Here is an 18,869-nt window from a genome sequence, read left to right on the forward strand (position 1 = left end):
CACACTATGGAAACAGACACACCTGCTTGCTTTATGTGGCTATGCATTGGACTGGGATGCAAGGATGAGGGCCAATGTTCATGACGCTCAAAGCTGAGCCTTCCGGAACACGATCTCTTCCCTTGGAAGAAAGGAACTGGGATCACTTTCATTCCAAGAGGTGATTTCAGAACTGGACCCGAAATTACCATGGAGAAGCACTGTGCATTTAATGTTCCTACGAGCACTGCTGCTCCAGCACAGAAAAGCAGTTGCAAAGAAATCTCGCATACCTTCATGATGCTGAACCGTCTCGACGCCAGTATAAAGCATGTATTGCATTGCAACATGACATCTTACAAGAGTGAAAAGCAGAAATACTCCTGTTTAAAACACAGACTGAACCTATAAAGGTAGGGGTTTGTCTGGGATTTGAACCGAGGTCCTCTCACACCCGAAGCGAGAATCATACCCCTATACCAACTAGACTGCCGCTGCATAGTCATTTGAAACATCTTCTGAAGCGTCTTTCCGAAAAGCAGGGCCATTTGGAGGCTCTCTCTCTCTAAGCGTGCCATAGCAATTGATGTTTTCTGTCAAGGATTTTTTGTTTGTCTCTAGCAAGGCAAGAGGTAGTCAAAATGCCCTGTGCCAGTGAGCTGAACTAGGGCACTGATGTGAAAAGCAGACCCTTTCTGGTAGTTGTAACCCGCTGCAAGTCATGGACCCTTGCACCTTAGACTTCCCAACCAGAAGCACTGAAGGGCCTGCTAGCTCTTGAGCCAGAGGAGCATGCCTCTTGGATTCAAGCACACTTGCTTGATCAGCGCTCAATCAGGCTCGATCAGGCGAGATTTATATTAGTGGCTCATAGGCCTGAAACACTCACCTGGGAGACGCAGGGTGGCTGATTTCCCGGAATGGCCCTTGATGGGGAAATCACCTCCTTTCCCCCGCCTCATTTCAGAATTGTGTGCTAGTCGCAAGACAGTGTTCAGGGGTTCATGGGTACTGCCTACTCCCAGCTGCCTCTCTGTCTTCTTCATGTAAATTGCAAGTCACGAGGAGGCACCATTGCCAATATGCTCCGCCCACCTAACCAAGAAACCTAGTTTGAGCTTGTCTGCCTGTGTTGTTGCAGGGGCAGTGTCTTCTTTGCCCAAAAGGTGGCAGGAGAGCCTCACTTCAAACGATAGAATCAACTGCTTAAGTAGAAACCAGCATGGTAGTTACTGTCATAAAGTGCAGCTCTAACAGAAGGTGTGCCTGAGACGCCCCTTCCAGTAATACACAGAATTTTGATTGAGGGCCCAGCCGATGGGTTGGTGGATTTCTCCTCACATGCCACAGCAGCTTCCAAAGATAGTGGTGTGAGGAGCTGGCTCTGCAAGCAGAGCAAGATTTAAGGGAAGAAAATACACCTGTCAGAAGTGGGATTTGAACCCACGCCTCCATGAAGAGACCAGAAGGCTCAGCTTCACAGAAGATCAAGCTCTCTTGAGTCTGGCGCCTTAGACCACTCGGCCATCCTGACAGCCAAAACAGTGTGCAGGTCGGACTCTTCAGTCTGCACTTGTTGATTTTGCCGCTTGCAATGTTCCTATCAAAGTCACAGCTTTAAAGGCCCCACAATATAACATGGCCAAGAAAAAAAAAAAAAAACAGAACAAGAAACAATGCACATGTACGACCACCGAGGGATGCAGATAACTTTTTAGCGTCCTGCAATAGTAAAGCATGTTTTACACAGGTCACAAGTTTTTAAAGGTCATTTCTGTCTAAGTGTGCATTGAGAGAGACTGAGGTTTTAGGGAGCAAACACAAAAGCTGCTGCTGCCAAGTGTTTCTGCCCGGTCTCGAAACGGGGACCTTTCGCGTGTGAGGCGAACGTGATAACCACTACACTACAGAAACAAGCTTGCTGGTTTGACTGAAGGAGCACAGTTCCCCTCATATGTTTGCACGATTTCCTCTATACTTTATCAGCAGTTGCTTGGAATGCGAGGGGTAAGTGTGAAAATTGCAGCGGTGTCAGCCAGCATGCATACACTCAGACGTCCTGAAAAATCCCACAGCTGCGGGCAGAGACAGACAAATATCTGATGCCTAAATGCCAGGAAGGAGAGCCTGTGAAATCATCACACAGGGCGCACTGAGAGCAAGCAGGAAGGAAGCCAAGGCATTGTAATCCATTTTTCGCCTGAGGCAAAAAATATGTTTTGCGCAACAATGCTTCGAGTGGAATGAGAAATGTTGAGGGGTTGTGTATTTTGAGCAGGATTTGATTGTTTTCCGCTAAAATGGGCTCGTCCGGGATTTGAACCTGGGACCTCTCGCACCCTAAGCGAGAATCATACCCCTAGACCAACGAGCCTGGGAACAGAAATGCAACGGCTCCGACCCTGCTCGGAGGGTTGGTGACAGAGAGTGGGAGACTACATCCCAAAGCAAGAAACTGCACATGGTGCTCTCTTCTGCAGTACGACTAGAGTCATTTGCATGGTCTTCATCGAACATGACATAAAAAGCCTCTATCCTTTAGACATTTTGGCCCAGATTTACAAGAAAATGACTAAGCGCGACGCTGTGCCAAATTTGCAAGCCCCACGCGCCGTCATTTTCAAAATGCAGGGAAGCGCCGTATTTAGTAGAATACAGCGCACCCCTGTGCTTCCCCCTGCGCCAGCTCTAAATTAGCTGCTGAGCGCCAACGCAGCCGTTCTTGCACCATGGTACAACGATGACTGCGTTGAGGGGGAAATTGTTTTTGTGCAGGAAGGGACACCTTCCTGCCCCAAAAAAAAATCTTCAATGGTGATTTGCTCTTACTTCTATGTGTGCTGCAGAATGCATCACACATAGAAAGAGCAAAAACAAGGAGAAATGAAAACATTTCTCCTCAGTGCGCCACTCTAACGACACCCCTGGGATGGCGTTGGATTTTGGTGCTGACGCAGATTTACGCCAACTCCTAAATCTGGAGCAGCATCAAAATGCTATGGTGTTGCTGTGGCACACTCCCAACAACACCCATTGCACGCCCCTTCCAGGGAACGCGCTGCGTGCTAAGGGGCCGTATTTACAAGGTGGTGTTAAGCCACAAAAAGTGGCTGAACGCCATCTTGTAAATGCCGCGCAGTGCGTAGTGCCACCGGGGCGTCACTAAAAGTGATGCTCCGGTGGCGATAGGGCCTTGTAAGTCTGGCACTTTATTTGCTCAAGGTGTGTGTTCTTGGTGAGGGCAGGAAAGCTATTTTCGCTCTCGTACCTTCCTTCCTTGGCTGGCTTGAATGCTGTAGGCTCAGGCTTCATTGCAAAGGTCAAACAGTGAGCAACTGACTGCCGTAAGCTGGCGCAACTCCTCTTGGTGAGCTGTGACAGATGCCCCAGGAGCGTAGTGCCTCACGATGGTGAGGGATAGACACAGTCTCTTTTATCTCAGCTTGCCTGTCAGGTGAGGCAGGAAATGCAAATACTGTGAAAAAGCCCAGCGACTAGAACCAGGGACCTTTCGCATGTGAGGTGCGCATGATAACCACTACACTAGACAAACAGACACACTTGCCGGCTTGCTTCATGTGGCTATGCATTGTACTGGAACCACCACACTATGGAAACAGACACACCTGCTTGCTTTATGTGGCTATGCATTGGACTGGGATGCAAGGATGAGGGCCAATGTTCATGACGCTCAAAGCTGAGCCTTCCGGAACACGATCTCTTCCCTTGGAAGAAAGGAACTGGGATCACTTTCATTCCAAGAGGTGATTTCAGAACTGGACCCGAAATTACCATGGAGAAGCACTGTGCATTTAATGTTCCTACGAGCACTGCTGCTCCAGCACAGAAAAGCAGTTGCAAAGAAATCTCGCATACCTTCATGATGCTGAACCGTCTCGACGCCAGTATAAAGCATGTATTGCATTGCAACATGACATCTTACAAGAGTGAAAAGCAGAAATACTCCTGTTTAAAACACAGACTGAACCTATAAAGGTAGGGGTTTGTCTGGGATTTGAACCGAGGTCCTCTCACACCCGAAGCGAGAATCATACCACTATACCAACTTGACTGCCGCTGCATAGTCATTTGAAACATCTTCTGAAGCGTCTTTCCGAAAAGCAGGGCCATTTGGAGGCTCTCTCTCTCTAAGCGTGCCATAGCAATTGATGTTTTCTGTCAAGGATTTTTTGTTTGTCTCTAGCAAGGCAAGAGGTAGTCAAAATGCCCTGTGCCAGTGAGCTGAACTAGGGCACTGATGTGAAAAGCAGACCCTTTCTGGTAGTTGTAACCCGCTGCAAGTCATGGACCCTTGCACCTTAGACTTCCCAACCAGAAGCACTGAAGGGCCTGCTAGCTCTTGAGCCAGAGGAGCATGCCTCTTGGATTCAAGCACACTTGCTTGATCAGCGCTCAATCAGGCTCGATCAGGCGAGATTTATATTAGTGGCTCATAGGCCTGAAACACTCACCTGGGAGACGCAGGGTGGCTGATTTCCCGGAATGGCCCTTGATGGGGAAATCACCTCCTTTCCCCCGCCTCATTTCAGAATTGTGTGCTAGTCGCAAGACAGTGTTCAGGGGTTCATGGGTACTGCCTACTCCCAGCTGCCTCTCTGTCTTCTTCATGTAAATTGCAAGTCACGAGGAGGCACCATTGCCAATATGCTCCGCCCACCTAACCAAGAAACCTAGTTTGAGCTTGTCTGCCTGTGTTGTTGCAGGGGCAGTGTCTTCTTTGCCCAAAAGGTGGCAGGAGAGCCTCACTTCAAACGATAGAATCAACTGCTTAAGTAGAAACCAGCATGGTAGTTACTGTCATAAAGTGCAGCTCTAACAGAAGGTGTGCCTGAGACGCCCCTTCCAGTAATACACAGAATTTTGATTGAGGGCCCAGCCGATGGGTTGGTGGATTTCTCCTCACATGCCACAGCAGCTTCCAAAGATAGTGGTGTGAGGAGCTGGCTCTGCAAGCAGAGCAAGATTTAAGGGAAGAAAATACACCTGTCAGAAGTGGGATTTGAACCCACGCCTCCATGAAGAGACCAGAAGGCTCAGCTTCAACTGAAGATCAAGCTCTCTTGAGTCTGGTGCCTTAGACCACTCGGCCATCCTGACAGCCAAAACAGTGTGCAGGTCGGACTCTTCAGTCTGCACTTGTTGATTTTGCCGCTTGCAATGTTCCTATCAAAGTCACAGCTTTAAAGGCCCCACAATATAACATGGCCAAGAAAAAAAAAAAAACAGAACAAGAAACAATGCACATGCACGACCACCGAGGGATGCAGATAACTTTTTAGCGTCCTGCAATAGTAAAGCACGTTTTACACAGGTCACAAGTTTTTAAAGGTCATTTCTGTCTAAGTGTGCATTGAGAGAGACTGAGGTTTTTAGGGAGCAAACACAAAAGCTGCTGCTGGCAAGTGTTTCTGCCCAGTCTCGAACCGGGGACCTTTCGCGTGTGACGCAAACGTGATAACCACTACACTACAGAAACAAGCTTGCTGGTTTGACTGAAGGAGCACAGTTCCCCTCATATGTTTGCACGATTTCCTCTATACTTTATCAGCAGTTGCTCGGAATGCGAGGGGTAAGTGTGAAAATTGCAGCGGTGTCAGCCAGCATGCATACACTCAGACGTCCTGAAAAATCCCACAGCTGCGGGCAGAGACAGACAAATATCTGATGCCTAAATGCCAGGAAGGAGAGCCTGTGAAATCATCACACAGGGCGCACTGAGAGCAAGCAGGAAGGAAGCCAAGGCATTGTAATCCATTTTTCGCCTGAGGCAAAAAATATGTTTTGCGCAACAATGCTTCGAGTGGAATGAGAAATGTTGAGGGGTTGTGTATTTTGAGCAGGATTTGATTGTTTTCCGCTAAAATGGGCTCGTCCGGGATTTGAATCCGGGACCTCTCGCACCCTAAGCGAGAATCATACCCCTAGACCAACGAGCCTGGGCAGAGAAACGCAACGGCTCCGACCCTGCTCGGAGGGTTGGTGACAGAGAGTGGGAGACTACATCCCAAAGCAAGAAACTGCACATGGTGCTCTCTTCTGCAGTACGACTAGAGTCATTTGCATGGTCTTCATCGAACATGACATAAAAAGCCTCTATCCTTTAGACATTTTGGCCCAGATTTACAAGAAAATGACTAAGCGCGACGCTGTGCCAAATTTGCAAGCCCCACGCGCCGTCATTTTCAAAATGCAGGGAAGCGTTGTATTTAGTAGAATACAGCGCACCCCTGTGCTTCCCCCTGCGCCAGCTCTAAATTAGCTGCTGAGCGCCAACGCAGCCGTTCTTGCACCATGGTACAAGGATGACTGCGTTGAGGGGGAAATTGTTTTTGTGCAGGAAGGGACACCTTCCTGCCCAAAAAAAAAATCTTCAATGGTGATTTGCTCTTACTTCTATGTGTGCTGCAGAATGCATCACACATAGAAAGAGCAAAAACAAGGAGAAATGAAAACATTTCTCCTCAGTGTGCCACTCTAACGACACCCCTGGGATGGCGTTGGATTTTGGCGCTGACGCAGATTTACGCCAACTCCTAAATCTGGAGCAGCATCAAAATGCTATGGTGTTGCTGTGGCACACTCCCAACAACACCCATTGCACGCCCCTTCCAGGGAACGCGCTGCGTGCTAAGGGGCCGTATTTACAAGGTGGTGTTAGGCCACAAAAAGTGGCTGAACGCCATCTTGTAAATACCGCGCAGTGCCACCGGGGCGTCACTAAAAGTGATGCTCCGGTGGCGATAGGGCCTTGTAAGTCTGGCACTTTATTTGCTCAAGGTGTGTGTTCTTGGTGAGGGCAGGAAAGCTATTTTCGCTCTCGTACCTTCATTCCTTGGCTGGCTTGAATGCTGTAGGCTCAGGCTTCATTGCAAAGGTCAAACAGTGAGCAACTGACTGCCGTAAGCTGGCGCAACTCCTCTTGGTGAGCTGTGACAGATGCCCCAGGAGCGTAGTACCTCACGATGGTGAGGGATAGACACAGTCTCTTTTATCTCAGCTTGCCTGTCAGGTGAGGCAGGAAATGCAAATACTGTGAAAAAGCCCAGCGACTAGAACCAGGGACCTTTCGCATGTGAGGTGCGCATGATAACCACTACACTAGACAAACAGACACACTTGCCGGCTTGCTTCATGTGGCTATGCATTGTACTGGAACCACCACACTATGGAAACAGACACACCTGCTTGCTTTATGTGGCTATGCATTGGACTGGGATGCAAGGATGAGGGCCAATGTTCATGACGCTCAAAGCTGAGCCTTCCGGAACACGATCTCTTCCCTTGGAAGAAAGGAACTGGGATCACTTTCATTCCAAGAGGTGATTTCAGAACTGGACCCGAAATTACCATGGAGAAGCACTGTGCATTTAATGTTCCTACGAGCACTGCTGCTCCAGCACAGAAAAGCAGTTGCAAAGAAATCTCGCATACCTTCATGATGCTGAACCGTCTCGACGCCAGTATAAAGCATGTATTGCATTGCAACATGACATCTTACAAGAGTGAAAAGCAGAAATACTCCTGTTTAAAACACAGACTGAACCTATAAAGGTAGGGGTTTGTCTGGGATTTGAACCGAGGTCCTCTCACACCCGAAGCGAGAATCATACCCCTATACCAACTAGACTGCCGCTGCATAGTCATTTGAAACATCTTCTGAAGCGTCTTTCCGAAAAGCAGGGCCATTTGGAGGCTCTCTCTCTCTAAGCGTGCCATAGCAATTGATGTTTTCTGTCAAGGATTTTTTGTTTGTCTCTAGCAAGGCAAGAGGTAGTCAAAATGCCCTGTGCCAGTGAGCTGAACTAGGGCACTGATGTGAAAAGCAGACCCTTTCTGGTAGTTGTAACCCGCTGCAAGTCATGGACCCTTGCACCTTAGACTTCCCAACCAGAAGCACTGAAGGGCCTGCTAGCTCTTGAGCCAGAGGAGCATGCCTCTTGGATTCAAGCACACTTGCTTGATCAGGGCTCGATCAGGCGAGATTTATATTAGTGGCTCATAGGCCTGAAACACTCACCTGGGAGACGCAGGGTGGCTGATTTCCCGGAATGGCCCTTGATGGGGAAATCACCTCCTTTCCCCCGCCTCATTTCAGAATTGTGTGCTAGTCGCAAGACAGTGTTCAGGGGTTCATGGGTACTGCCTACTCCCAGCTGCCTCTCTGTCTTCTTCATGTAAATTGCAAGTCACGAGGAGGCACCATTGCCAATATGCTCCGCCCACCTAACCAAGAAACCTAGTTTGAGCTTGTCTGCCTGTGTTGTTGCAGGGGCAGTGTCTTCTTTGCCCAAAAGGTGGCAGGAGAGCCTCACTTCAAACGATAGAATCAACTGCTTAAGTAGAAACCAGCATGGTAGTTACTGTCATAAAGTGCAGCTCTAACAGAAGGTGTGCCTGAGACGCCCCTTCCAGTAATACACAGAATTTTGATTGAGGGCCCCGCCGATGGGTTGGTGGATTTCTCCTCACATGCCACAGCAGCTTCCAAAGATAGTGGTGTGAGGAGCTGGCTCTGCAAGCAGAGCAAGATTTAAGGGAAGAAAATACACCTGTCAGAAGTGGGATTTGAACCCACGCCTCCATGAAGAGACCAGAAGGCTCAGCTTCACTGAAGATCAAGCTCTCTTGAGTCTGGCGCCTTAGACCACTCGGCCATCCTGACAGCCAAAACAGTGTGCAGGTCGGACTCTTCAGTCTGCACTTGTTGATTTTGCCGCTTGCAATGTTCCTATCAAAGTCACAGCTTTAAAGGCCCCACAATATAACATGGCCAAGAAAAAAAAAAAAAAACAGAACAAGAAACAATGCACATGCACGACCACCGAGGGATGCAGATAACTTTTTAGCGTCCTGCAATAGTAAAGCATGTTTTACACAGGTCACAAGTTTTTAAAGGTCATTTCTGTCTAAGTGTGCATTGAGAGAGACTGAGGTTTTAGGGAGCAAACACAAAAGCTGCTGCTGCCAAGTGTTTCTGCCCAGTCTCGAACCGGGGACCTTTCGCGTGTGAGGCGAACGTGATAACCACTACACTACAGAAACAAGCTTGCTGGTTTGACTGAAGGAGCACAGTTCCCCTCATATGTTTGCACGATTTCCTCTATACTTTATCAGCAGTTGCTTGGAATGCGAGGGGTAAGTGTGAAAATTGCAGCGGTGTCAGCCAGCATGCATACACTCAGACGTCCTGAAAAATCCCACAGCTGCGGGCAGAGACAGACAAATATCTGATGCCTAAATGCCAGGAAGGAGAGCCTGTGAAATCATCACACAGGGCGCACTGAGAGCAAGCAGGAAGGAAGCCAAGGCATTGTAATCCATTTATCGCCTGAGGCAAAAAATATGTTTTGCGCAACAATGCTTCGAGTGGAATGAGAAATGTTGATGGGTTGTGTATTTTGAGCAGGATTTGATTGTTTTCCGCTAAAATGGGCTCGTCCGGGATTTGAACCTGGGACCTCTCGCACCCTAAGCGAGAATCATACCCCTAGACCAACGAGCCTGGGAACAGAAATGCAACGGCTCCGACCCTGCTCGGAGGGTTGGTGACAGAGAGTGGGAGACTACATCCCAAAGCAAGAAACTGCACATGGTGCTCTCTTCTGCAGTACGACGCGAGTCATTTGCATGGTCTTCATCGAACATGACATAAAAAGCCTCTATCCTTTAGATATTTTGGCCCAGATTTACAAGAAAATGACTAAGCGCGACGCTGTGCCAAATTTGCAAGCCCCACGCGCCGTCATTTTCAAAATGCAGGGAAGCGCCGTATTTAGTAGAATACAGCGCACCCCTGTGCTTCCCCCTGCGCCAGCTCTAAATTAGCTGCTGAGCGCCAACGCAGCCGTTCTTGCACCATGGTACAAGGATGACTGCGTTGAGGGGGAAATTGTTTTTGTGCAGGAAGGGACACCTTCCTGCCCAAAAAAAAAATCTTCAATGGTGATTTGCTCTTACTTCTATGTGTGCTGCAGAATGCATCACACATAGAAAGAGCAAAAACAAGGAGAAATGAAAACATTTCTCCTCAGTGTGCCACTCTAACGACACCCCTGGGATGGCGTTGGATTTTGGCGCTGACGCAGATTTACGCCAACTCCTAAATCTGGAGCAGCATCAAAATGCTATGGTGTTGCTGTGGCACACTCCCAACAACACCCATTGCACGCCCCTTCCAGGGAACGCGCTGCGTGCTAAGGGGCCGTATTTACAAGGTGGTGTTAGGCCACAAAAAGTGGCTGAACGCCATCTTGTAAATACCGCGCAGTGCGTAGTGCCACCGGGGCGTCACTAAAAGTGATGCTCCGGTGGCGATAGGGCCTTGTAAGTCTGGCACTTTATTTGCTCAAGGTGTGTGTTCTTGGTGAGGGCAGGAAAGCTATTTTCGCTCTCGTACCTTCCTTCCTTGGCTGGCTTGAATGCTGTAGGCTCAGGCTTCATTGCAAAGGTCAAACAGTGAGCAACTGACTGCCGTAAGCTGGCGCAACTCCTCTTGGTGAGCTGTGACAGATGCCCCAGGAGCGTAGTACCTCACGATGGTGAGGGATAGACACAGTCTCTTTTATCTCAGCTTGCCTGTCAGGTGAGGCAGGAAATGCAAATACTGTGAAAAAGCCCAGCGACTAGAACCAGGGACCTTTCGCATGTGAGGTGCGCATGATAACCACTACACTAGACAAACAGACACACTTGCCGGCTTGCTTCATGTGGCTATTCATTGTACTGGAACCACCACACTATGGAAACAGACACACCTGCTTGCTTTATGTGGCTATGCATTGGACTGGGATGCAAGGATGAGGGCCAATGTTCATGACGCTCAAAGCTGAGCCTTCCGGAACACGATCTCTTCCCTTGGAAGAAAGGAACTGGGATCACTTTCATTCCAAGAGGTGATTTCAGAACTGGACCCGAAATTACCATGGAGAAGCACTGTGCATTTAATGTTCCTACGAGCACTGCTGCTCCAGCACAGAAAAGCAGTTGCAAAGAAATCTCGCATACCTTCATGATGCTGAACCGTCTCGACGCCAGTATAAAGCATGTATTGCATTGCAACATGACATCTTACAAGAGTGAAAAGCAGAAATACTCCTGTTTAAAACACAGACTGAACCTATAAAGGTAGGGGTTTGTCTGGGATTTGAACCGAGGTCCTCTCACACCCGAAGCGAGAATCATACCCCTATACCAACTAGACTGCCGCTGCATAGTCATTTGAAACATCTTCTGAAGCGTCTTTCCGAAAAGCAGGGCCATTTGGAGGCTCTCTCTCTCTAAGCGTGCCATAGCAATTGATGTTTTCTGTCAAGGATTTTTTGTTTGTCTCTAGCAAGGCAAGAGGTAGTCAAAATGCCCTGTGCCAGTGAGCTGAACTAGGGCACTGATGTGAAAAGCAGACCCTTTCTGGTAGTTGTAACCCGCTGCAAGTCATGGACCCTTGCACCTTAGACTTCCCAACCAGAAGCACTGAAGGGCCTGCTAGCTCTTGAGCCAGAGGAGCATGCCTCTTGGATTCAAGCACACTTGCTTGATCAGGGCTCGATCAGGCGAGATTTATATTAGTGGCTCATAGGCCTGAAACACTCACCTGGGAGACGCAGGGTGGCTGATTTCCCGGAATGGCCCTTGATGGGGAAATCACCTCCTTTCCCCCGCCTCATTTCAGAATTGTGTGCTAGTCGCAAGACAGTGTTCAGGGGTTCATGGGTACTGCCTACTCCCAGCTGCCTCTCTGTCTTCTTCATGTAAATTGCAAGTCACGAGGAGGCACCATTGCCAATATGCTCCGCCCACCTAACCAAGAAACCTAGTTTGAGCTTGTCTGCCTGTGTTGTTGCAGGGGCAGTGTCTTCTTTGCCCAAAAGGTGGCAGGAGAGCCTCACTTCAAACGATAGAATCAACTGCTTAAGTAGAAACCAGCATGGTAGTTACTGTCATAAAGTGCAGCTCTAACAGAAGGTGTGCCTGAGACGCCCCTTCCAGTAATACACAGAATTTTGATTGAGGGCCCAGCCGATGGGTTGGTGGATTTCTCCTCACATGCCACAGCAGCTTCCAAAGATAGTGGTGTGAGGAGCTGGCTCTGCAAGCAGAGCAAGATTTAAGGGAAGAAAATACACCTGTCAGAAGTGGGATTTGAACCCACGCCTCCATGAAGAGACCAGAAGGCTCAGCTTCAACTGAAGATCAAGCTCTCTTGAGTCTGGTGCCTTAGACCACTCGGCCATCCTGACAGCCAAAACAGTGTGCAGGTCGGACTCTTCAGTCTGCACTTGTTGATTTTGCCGCTTGCAATGTTCCTATCAAAGTCACAGCTTTAAAGGCCCCACAATATAACATGGCCAAGAAAAAAAAAAAAACAGAACAAGAAACAATGCACATGCACGACCACCGAGGGATGCAGATAACTTTTTAGCGTCCTGCAATAGTAAAGCACGTTTTACACAGGTCACAAGTTTTTAAAGGTCATTTCTGTCTAAGTGTGCATTGAGAGAGACTGAGGTTTTTAGGGAGCAAACACAAAAGCTGCTGCTGGCAAGTGTTTCTGCCCAGTCTCGAACCGGGGACCTTTCGCGTGTGACGCAAACGTGATAACCACTACACTACAGAAACAAGCTTGCTGGTTTGACTGAAGGAGCACAGTTCCCCTCATATGTTTGCACGATTTCCTCTATACTTTATCAGCAGTTGCTCGGAATGCGAGGGGTAAGTGTGAAAATTGCAGCGGTGTCAGCCAGCATGCATACACTCAGACGTCCTGAAAAATCCCACAGCTGCGGGCAGAGACAGACAAATATCTGATGCCTAAATGCCAGGAAGGAGAGCCTGTGAAATCATCACACAGGGCGCACTGAGAGCAAGCAGGAAGGAAGCCAAGGCATTGTAATCCATTTTTCGCCTGAGGCAAAAAATATGTTTTGCGCAACAATGCTTCGAGTGGAATGAGAAATGTTGAGGGGTTGTGTATTTTGAGCAGGATTTGATTGTTTTCCGCTAAAATGGGCTCGTCCGGGATTTGAATCCGGGACCTCTCGCACCCTAAGCGAGAATCATACCCCTAGACCAACGAGCCTGGGCAGAGAAACGCAACGGCTCCGACCCTGCTCGGAGGGTTGGTGACAGAGAGTGGGAGACTACATCCCAAAGCAAGAAACTGCACATGGTGCTCTCTTCTGCAGTACGACTAGAGTCATTTGCATGGTCTTCATCGAACATGACATAAAAAGCCTCTATCCTTTAGACATTTTGGCCCAGATTTACAAGAAAATGACTAAGCGCGACGCTGTGCCAAATTTGCAAGCCCCACGCGCCGTCATTTTCAAAATGCAGGGAAGCGTTGTATTTAGTAGAATACAGCGCACCCCTGTGCTTCCCCCTGCGCCAGCTCTAAATTAGCTGCTGAGCGCCAACGCAGCCGTTCTTGCACCATGGTACAAGGATGACTGCGTTGAGGGGGAAATTGTTTTTGTGCAGGAAGGGACACCTTCCTGCCCAAAAAAAAAATCTTCAATGGTGATTTGCTCTTACTTCTATGTGTGCTGCAGAATGCATCACACATAGAAAGAGCAAAAACAAGGAGAAATGAAAACATTTCTCCTCAGTGTGCCACTCTAACGACACCCCTGGGATGGCGTTGGATTTTGGCGCTGACGCAGATTTACGCCAACTCCTAAATCTGGAGCAGCATCAAAATGCTATGGTGTTGCTGTGGCACACTCCCAACAACACCCATTGCACGCCCCTTCCAGGGAACGCGCTGCGTGCTAAGGGGCCGTATTTACAAGGTGGTGTTAGGCCACAAAAAGTGGCTGAACGCCATCTTGTAAATACCGCGCAGTGCCACCGGGGCGTCACTAAAAGTGATGCTCCGGTGGCGATAGGGCCTTGTAAGTCTGGCACTTTATTTGCTCAAGGTGTGTGTTCTTGGTGAGGGCAGGAAAGCTATTTTCGCTCTCGTACCTTCATTCCTTGGCTGGCTTGAATGCTGTAGGCTCAGGCTTCATTGCAAAGGTCAAACAGTGAGCAACTGACTGCCGTAAGCTGGCGCAACTCCTCTTGGTGAGCTGTGACAGATGCCCCAGGAGCGTAGTACCTCACGATGGTGAGGGATAGACACAGTCTCTTTTATCTCAGCTTGCCTGTCAGGTGAGGCAGGAAATGCAAATACTGTGAAAAAGCCCAGCGACTAGAACCAGGGACCTTTCGCATGTGAGGTGCGCATGATAACCACTACACTAGACAAACAGACACACTTGCCGGCTTGCTTCATGTGGCTATGCATTGTACTGGAACCACCACACTATGGAAACAGACACACCTGCTTGCTTTATGTGGCTATGCATTGGACTGGGATGCAAGGATGAGGGCCAATGTTCATGACGCTCAAAGCTGAGCCTTCCGGAACACGATCTCTTCCCTTGGAAGAAAGGAACTGGGATCACTTTCATTCCAAGAGGTGATTTCAGAACTGGACCCGAAATTACCATGGAGAAGCACTGTGCATTTAATGTTCCTACGAGCACTGCTGCTCCAGCACAGAAAAGCAGTTGCAAAGAAATCTCGCATACCTTCATGATGCTGAACCGTCTCGACGCCAGTATAAAGCATGTATTGCATTGCAACATGACATCTTACAAGAGTGAAAAGCAGAAATACTCCTGTTTAAAACACAGACTGAACCTATAAAGGTAGGGGTTTGTCTGGGATTTGAACCGAGGTCCTCTCACACCCGAAGCGAGAATCATACCCCTATACCAACTAGACTGCCGCTGCATAGTCATTTGAAACATCTTCTGAAGCGTCTTTCCGAAAAGCAGGGCCATTTGGAGGCTCTCTCTCTCTAAGCGTGCCATAGCAATTGATGTTTTCTGTCAAGGATTTTTTGTTTGTCTCTAGCAAGGCAAGAGGTAGTCAAAATGCCCTGTGCCAGTGAGCTGAACTAGGGCACTGATGTGAAAAGCAGACCCTTTCTGGTAGTTGTAACCCGCTGCAAGTCATGGACCCTTGCACCTTAGACTTCCCAACCAGAAGCACTGAAGGGCCTGCTAGCTCTTGAGCCAGAGGAGCATGCCTCTTGGATTCAAGCACACTTGCTTGATCAGGGCTCGATCAGGCGAGATTTATATTAGTGGCTCATAGGCCTGAAACACTCACCTGGGAGACGCAGGGTGGCTGATTTCCCGGAATGGCCCTTGATGGGGAAATCACCTCCTTTCCCCCGCCTCATTTCAGAATTGTGTGCTAGTCGCAAGACAGTGTTCAGGGGTTCATGGGTACTGCCTACTCCCAGCTGCCTCTCTGTCTTCTTCATGTAAATTGCAAGTCACGAGGAGGCACCATTGCCAATATGCTCCGCCCACCTAACCAAGAAACCTAGTTTGAGCTTGTCTGCCTGTGTTGTTGCAGGGGCAGTGTCTTCTTTGCCCAAAAGGTGGCAGGAGAGCCTCACTTCAAACGATAGAATCAACTGCTTAAGTAGAAACCAGCATGGTAGTTACTGTCATAAAGTGCAGCTCTAACAGAAGGTGTGCCTGAGACGCCCCTTCCAGTAATACACAGAATTTTGATTGAGGGCCCCGCCGATGGGTTGGTGGATTTCTCCTCACATGCCACAGCAGCTTCCAAAGATAGTGGTGTGAGGAGCTGGCTCTGCAAGCAGAGCAAGATTTAAGGGAAGAAAATACACCTGTCAGAAGTGGGATTTGAACCCACGCCTCCATGAAGAGACCAGAAGGCTCAGCTTCACTGAAGATCAAGCTCTCTTGAGTCTGGCGCCTTAGACCACTCGGCCATCCTGACAGCCAAAACAGTGTGCAGGTCGGACTCTTCAGTCTGCACTTGTTGATTTTGCCGCTTGCAATGTTCCTATCAAAGTCACAGCTTTAAAGGCCCCACAATATAACATGGCCAAGAAAAAAAAAAAAAAACAGAACAAGAAACAATGCACATGCACGACCACCGAGGGATGCAGATAACTTTTTAGCGTCCTGCAATAGTAAAGCATGTTTTACACAGGTCACAAGTTTTTAAAGGTCATTTCTGTCTAAGTGTGCATTGAGAGAGACTGAGGTTTTAGGGAGCAAACACAAAAGCTGCTGCTGCCAAGTGTTTCTGCCCAGTCTCGAACCGGGGACCTTTCGCGTGTGAGGCGAACGTGATAACCACTACACTACAGAAACAAGCTTGCTGGTTTGACTGAAGGAGCACAGTTCCCCTCATATGTTTGCACGATTTCCTCTATACTTTATCAGCAGTTGCTTGGAATGCGAGGGGTAAGTGTGAAAATTGCAGCGGTGTCAGCCAGCATGCATACACTCAGACGTCCTGAAAAATCCCACAGCTGCGGGCAGAGACAGACAAATATCTGATGCCTAAATGCCAGGAAGGAGAGCCTGTGAAATCATCACACAGGGCGCACTGAGAGCAAGCAGGAAGGAAGCCAAGGCATTGTAATCCATTTATCGCCTGAGGCAAAAAATATGTTTTGCGCAACAATGCTTCGAGTGGAATGAGAAATGTTGATGGGTTGTGTATTTTGAGCAGGATTTGATTGTTTTCCGCTAAAATGGGCTCGTCCGGGATTTGAACCTGGGACCTCTCGCACCCTAAGCGAGAATCATACCCCTAGACCAACGAGCCTGGGAACAGAAATGCAACGGCTCCGACCCTGCTCGGAGGGTTGGTGACAGAGAGTGGGAGACTACATCCCAAAGCAAGAAACTGCACATGGTGCTCTCTTCTGCAGTACGACGCGAGTCATTTGCATGGTCTTCATCGAACATGACATAAAAAGCCTCTATCCTTTAGATATTTTGGCCCAGATTTACAAGAAAATGACTAAGCGCGACGCTGTGCCAAATTTGCAAGCCCCACGCGCCGTCATTTTCAAAATGCAGGGAAGCGCCGTATTTAGTAGAATACAGCGCACCCCTGTGCTTCCCCCTGCGCCAGCTCTAAATTAGCTGCTGAGCGCCAACGCAGCCGTTCTTGCACCATGGTACAAGGATGACTGCGTTGAGGGGGAAATTGTTTTTGTGCAGGAAGGGACACCTTCCTGCCCAAAAAAAAAATCTTCAATGGTGATTTGCTCTTACTTCTATGTGTGCTGCAGAATGCATCACACATAGAAAGAGCAAAAACAAGGAGAAATGAAAACATTTCTCCTCAGTGTGCCACTCTAACGACACCCCTGGGATGGCGTTGGATTTTGGCGCTGACGCAGATTTACGCCAACTCCTAAATCTGGAGCAGCATCAAAATGCTATGGTGTTGCTGTGGCACACTCCCAACAACACCCATTGCACGCCCCTTCCAGGGAACGCGCTGCGTGCTAAGGGGCCGTATTTACAAGGTGGTGTTAGGCCACAAAAAGTGGCTGAACGCCATCTTGTAAATACCGCGCAGTGCGTAGTGCCACCGGGGCGTCACTAAAAGTGATGCTCCGGTGGCGATAGGGCCTTGTAAGTCTGGCACTTTATTTGCTCAAGGTGTGTGTTCTTGGTGAGGGCAGGAAAGCTATTTTCGCTCTCGTACCTTCCTTCCTTGGCTGGCTTGAATGCTGTAGGCTCAGGCTTCATTGCAAAGGTCAAACAGTGAGCAACTGACTGCCGTAAGCTGGCGCAACTCCTCTTGGTGAGCTGTGACAGATGCCCCAGGAGCGTAGTACCTCACGATGGTGAGGGATAGACACAGTCTCTTTTATCTCAGCTTGCCTGTCAGGTGAGGCAGGAAATGCAAATACTGTGAAAAAGCCCAGCGACTAGAACCAGGGACCTTTCGCATGTGAGGTGCGCATGATAACCACTACACTAGACAAACAGACACACTTGCCGGCTTGCTTCATGTGGCTATTCATTGTACTGGAACCACCACACTATGGAAACAGACACACCTGCTTGCTTTATGTGGCTATGCATTGGACTGGGATGCAAGGATGAGGGCCAATGTTCATGACGCTCAAAGCTGAGCCTTCCGGAACACGATCTCTTCCCTTGGAAGAAAGGAACTGGGATCACTTTCATTCCAAGAGGTGATTTCAGAACTGGACCCGAAATTACCATGGAGAAGCACTGTGCATTTAATGTTCCTACGAGCACTGCTGCTCCAGCACAGAAAAGCAGTTGCAAAGAAATCTCGCATACCTTCATGATGCTGAACCGTCTCGACGCCAGTATAAAGCATGTATTGCATTGCAACATGACATCTTACAAGAGTGAAAAGCAGAAATACTCCTGTTTAAAACACAGACTGAACCTATAAAGGTAGGGGTTTGTCTGGGATTTGAACCGAGGTCCTCTCACACCCGAAGCGAGAATCATACCCCTATACCAACTAGACTGCCGCTGCATAGTCATTTGAAACATCTTCTGAAGCGTCTTTCCGAAAAGCAGGGCCATTTGGAGGCTCTCTCTCTCTAAGCGTGCCATAGCAATTGATGTTTTCTGTCAAGGATTTTTTGTTTGTCTCTAGCAAGGCAAGAGGTAGTCAAAATGCCCTGTGCCAGTGAGCTGAACTAGGGCACTGATGTGAAAAGCAGACCCTTTCTGGTAGTTGTAACCCGCTGCAAGTCATGGACCCTTGCACCTTAGACTTCCCAACCAGAAGCACTGAAGGGCCTGCTAGCTCTTGAGCCAGAGGAGCATGCCTCTTGGATTCAAGCACACTTGCTTGATCAGCGCTCAATCAGGCTCGATCAGGCGAGATTTATATTAGTGGCTCATAGGCCTGAAACACTCACCTGGGAGACGCAGGGTGGCTGATTTCCCGGAATGGCCCTTGATGGGGAAATCACCTCCTTTCCCCCGCCTCATTTCAGAATTGTGTGCTAGTCGCAAGACAGTGTTCAGGGGTTCATGGGTACTGCCTAC

The 18,869-nt window shown here is 48.7% G+C and overlaps 9 non-coding genes across 9 annotated transcripts; all 9 read right to left on the reverse strand.

Moving 5' to 3' along the window:
* Window positions 1-1,401: 1,401 nt before the first annotated feature.
* On the reverse strand, window positions 1,402-1,513 carry TRNAL-CAA (transfer RNA leucine (anticodon CAA)). The gene is made up of 2 exons: window positions 1,476-1,513; window positions 1,402-1,447 (listed from the first exon to the last, which is right to left on the reverse strand). It is a non-coding gene; the product is annotated as a tRNA-Leu (tRNA).
* A 307-nt stretch (window positions 1,514-1,820) lies between these two features.
* TRNAV-CAC (transfer RNA valine (anticodon CAC)) lies at window positions 1,821-1,893 on the reverse strand. The gene has a single exon. It is a non-coding gene; the product is annotated as a tRNA-Val (tRNA).
* A 388-nt stretch (window positions 1,894-2,281) lies between these two features.
* On the reverse strand, window positions 2,282-2,353 carry TRNAP-AGG (transfer RNA proline (anticodon AGG)). The gene has a single exon. It is a non-coding gene; the product is annotated as a tRNA-Pro (tRNA).
* Window positions 2,354-8,550: 6,197 nt separating this feature from the next.
* Window positions 8,551-8,662, reverse strand: TRNAL-CAA (transfer RNA leucine (anticodon CAA)). Its single transcript has 2 exons — window positions 8,625-8,662; window positions 8,551-8,596 (listed from the first exon to the last, which is right to left on the reverse strand). It is a non-coding gene; the product is annotated as a tRNA-Leu (tRNA).
* Window positions 8,663-8,969: 307 nt separating this feature from the next.
* On the reverse strand, window positions 8,970-9,042 carry TRNAV-CAC (transfer RNA valine (anticodon CAC)). The gene has a single exon. It is a non-coding gene; the product is annotated as a tRNA-Val (tRNA).
* Window positions 9,043-9,430: 388 nt separating this feature from the next.
* Window positions 9,431-9,502, reverse strand: TRNAP-AGG (transfer RNA proline (anticodon AGG)). Its single transcript has one exon. It is a non-coding gene; the product is annotated as a tRNA-Pro (tRNA).
* A 6,187-nt stretch (window positions 9,503-15,689) lies between these two features.
* Window positions 15,690-15,801, reverse strand: TRNAL-CAA (transfer RNA leucine (anticodon CAA)). The gene is made up of 2 exons: window positions 15,764-15,801; window positions 15,690-15,735 (listed from the first exon to the last, which is right to left on the reverse strand). It is a non-coding gene; the product is annotated as a tRNA-Leu (tRNA).
* A 307-nt stretch (window positions 15,802-16,108) lies between these two features.
* TRNAV-CAC (transfer RNA valine (anticodon CAC)) lies at window positions 16,109-16,181 on the reverse strand. The gene has a single exon. It is a non-coding gene; the product is annotated as a tRNA-Val (tRNA).
* A 388-nt stretch (window positions 16,182-16,569) lies between these two features.
* Window positions 16,570-16,641, reverse strand: TRNAP-AGG (transfer RNA proline (anticodon AGG)). Its single transcript has one exon. It is a non-coding gene; the product is annotated as a tRNA-Pro (tRNA).
* Window positions 16,642-18,869: the final 2,228 nt, after the last annotated feature.

Source organism: Pleurodeles waltl, chromosome 10 (genome assembly GCF_031143425.1).
Source record: "Pleurodeles waltl isolate 20211129_DDA chromosome 10, aPleWal1.hap1.20221129, whole genome shotgun sequence".
NCBI lineage: Eukaryota > Metazoa > Chordata > Amphibia > Caudata > Salamandridae > Pleurodeles > Pleurodeles waltl.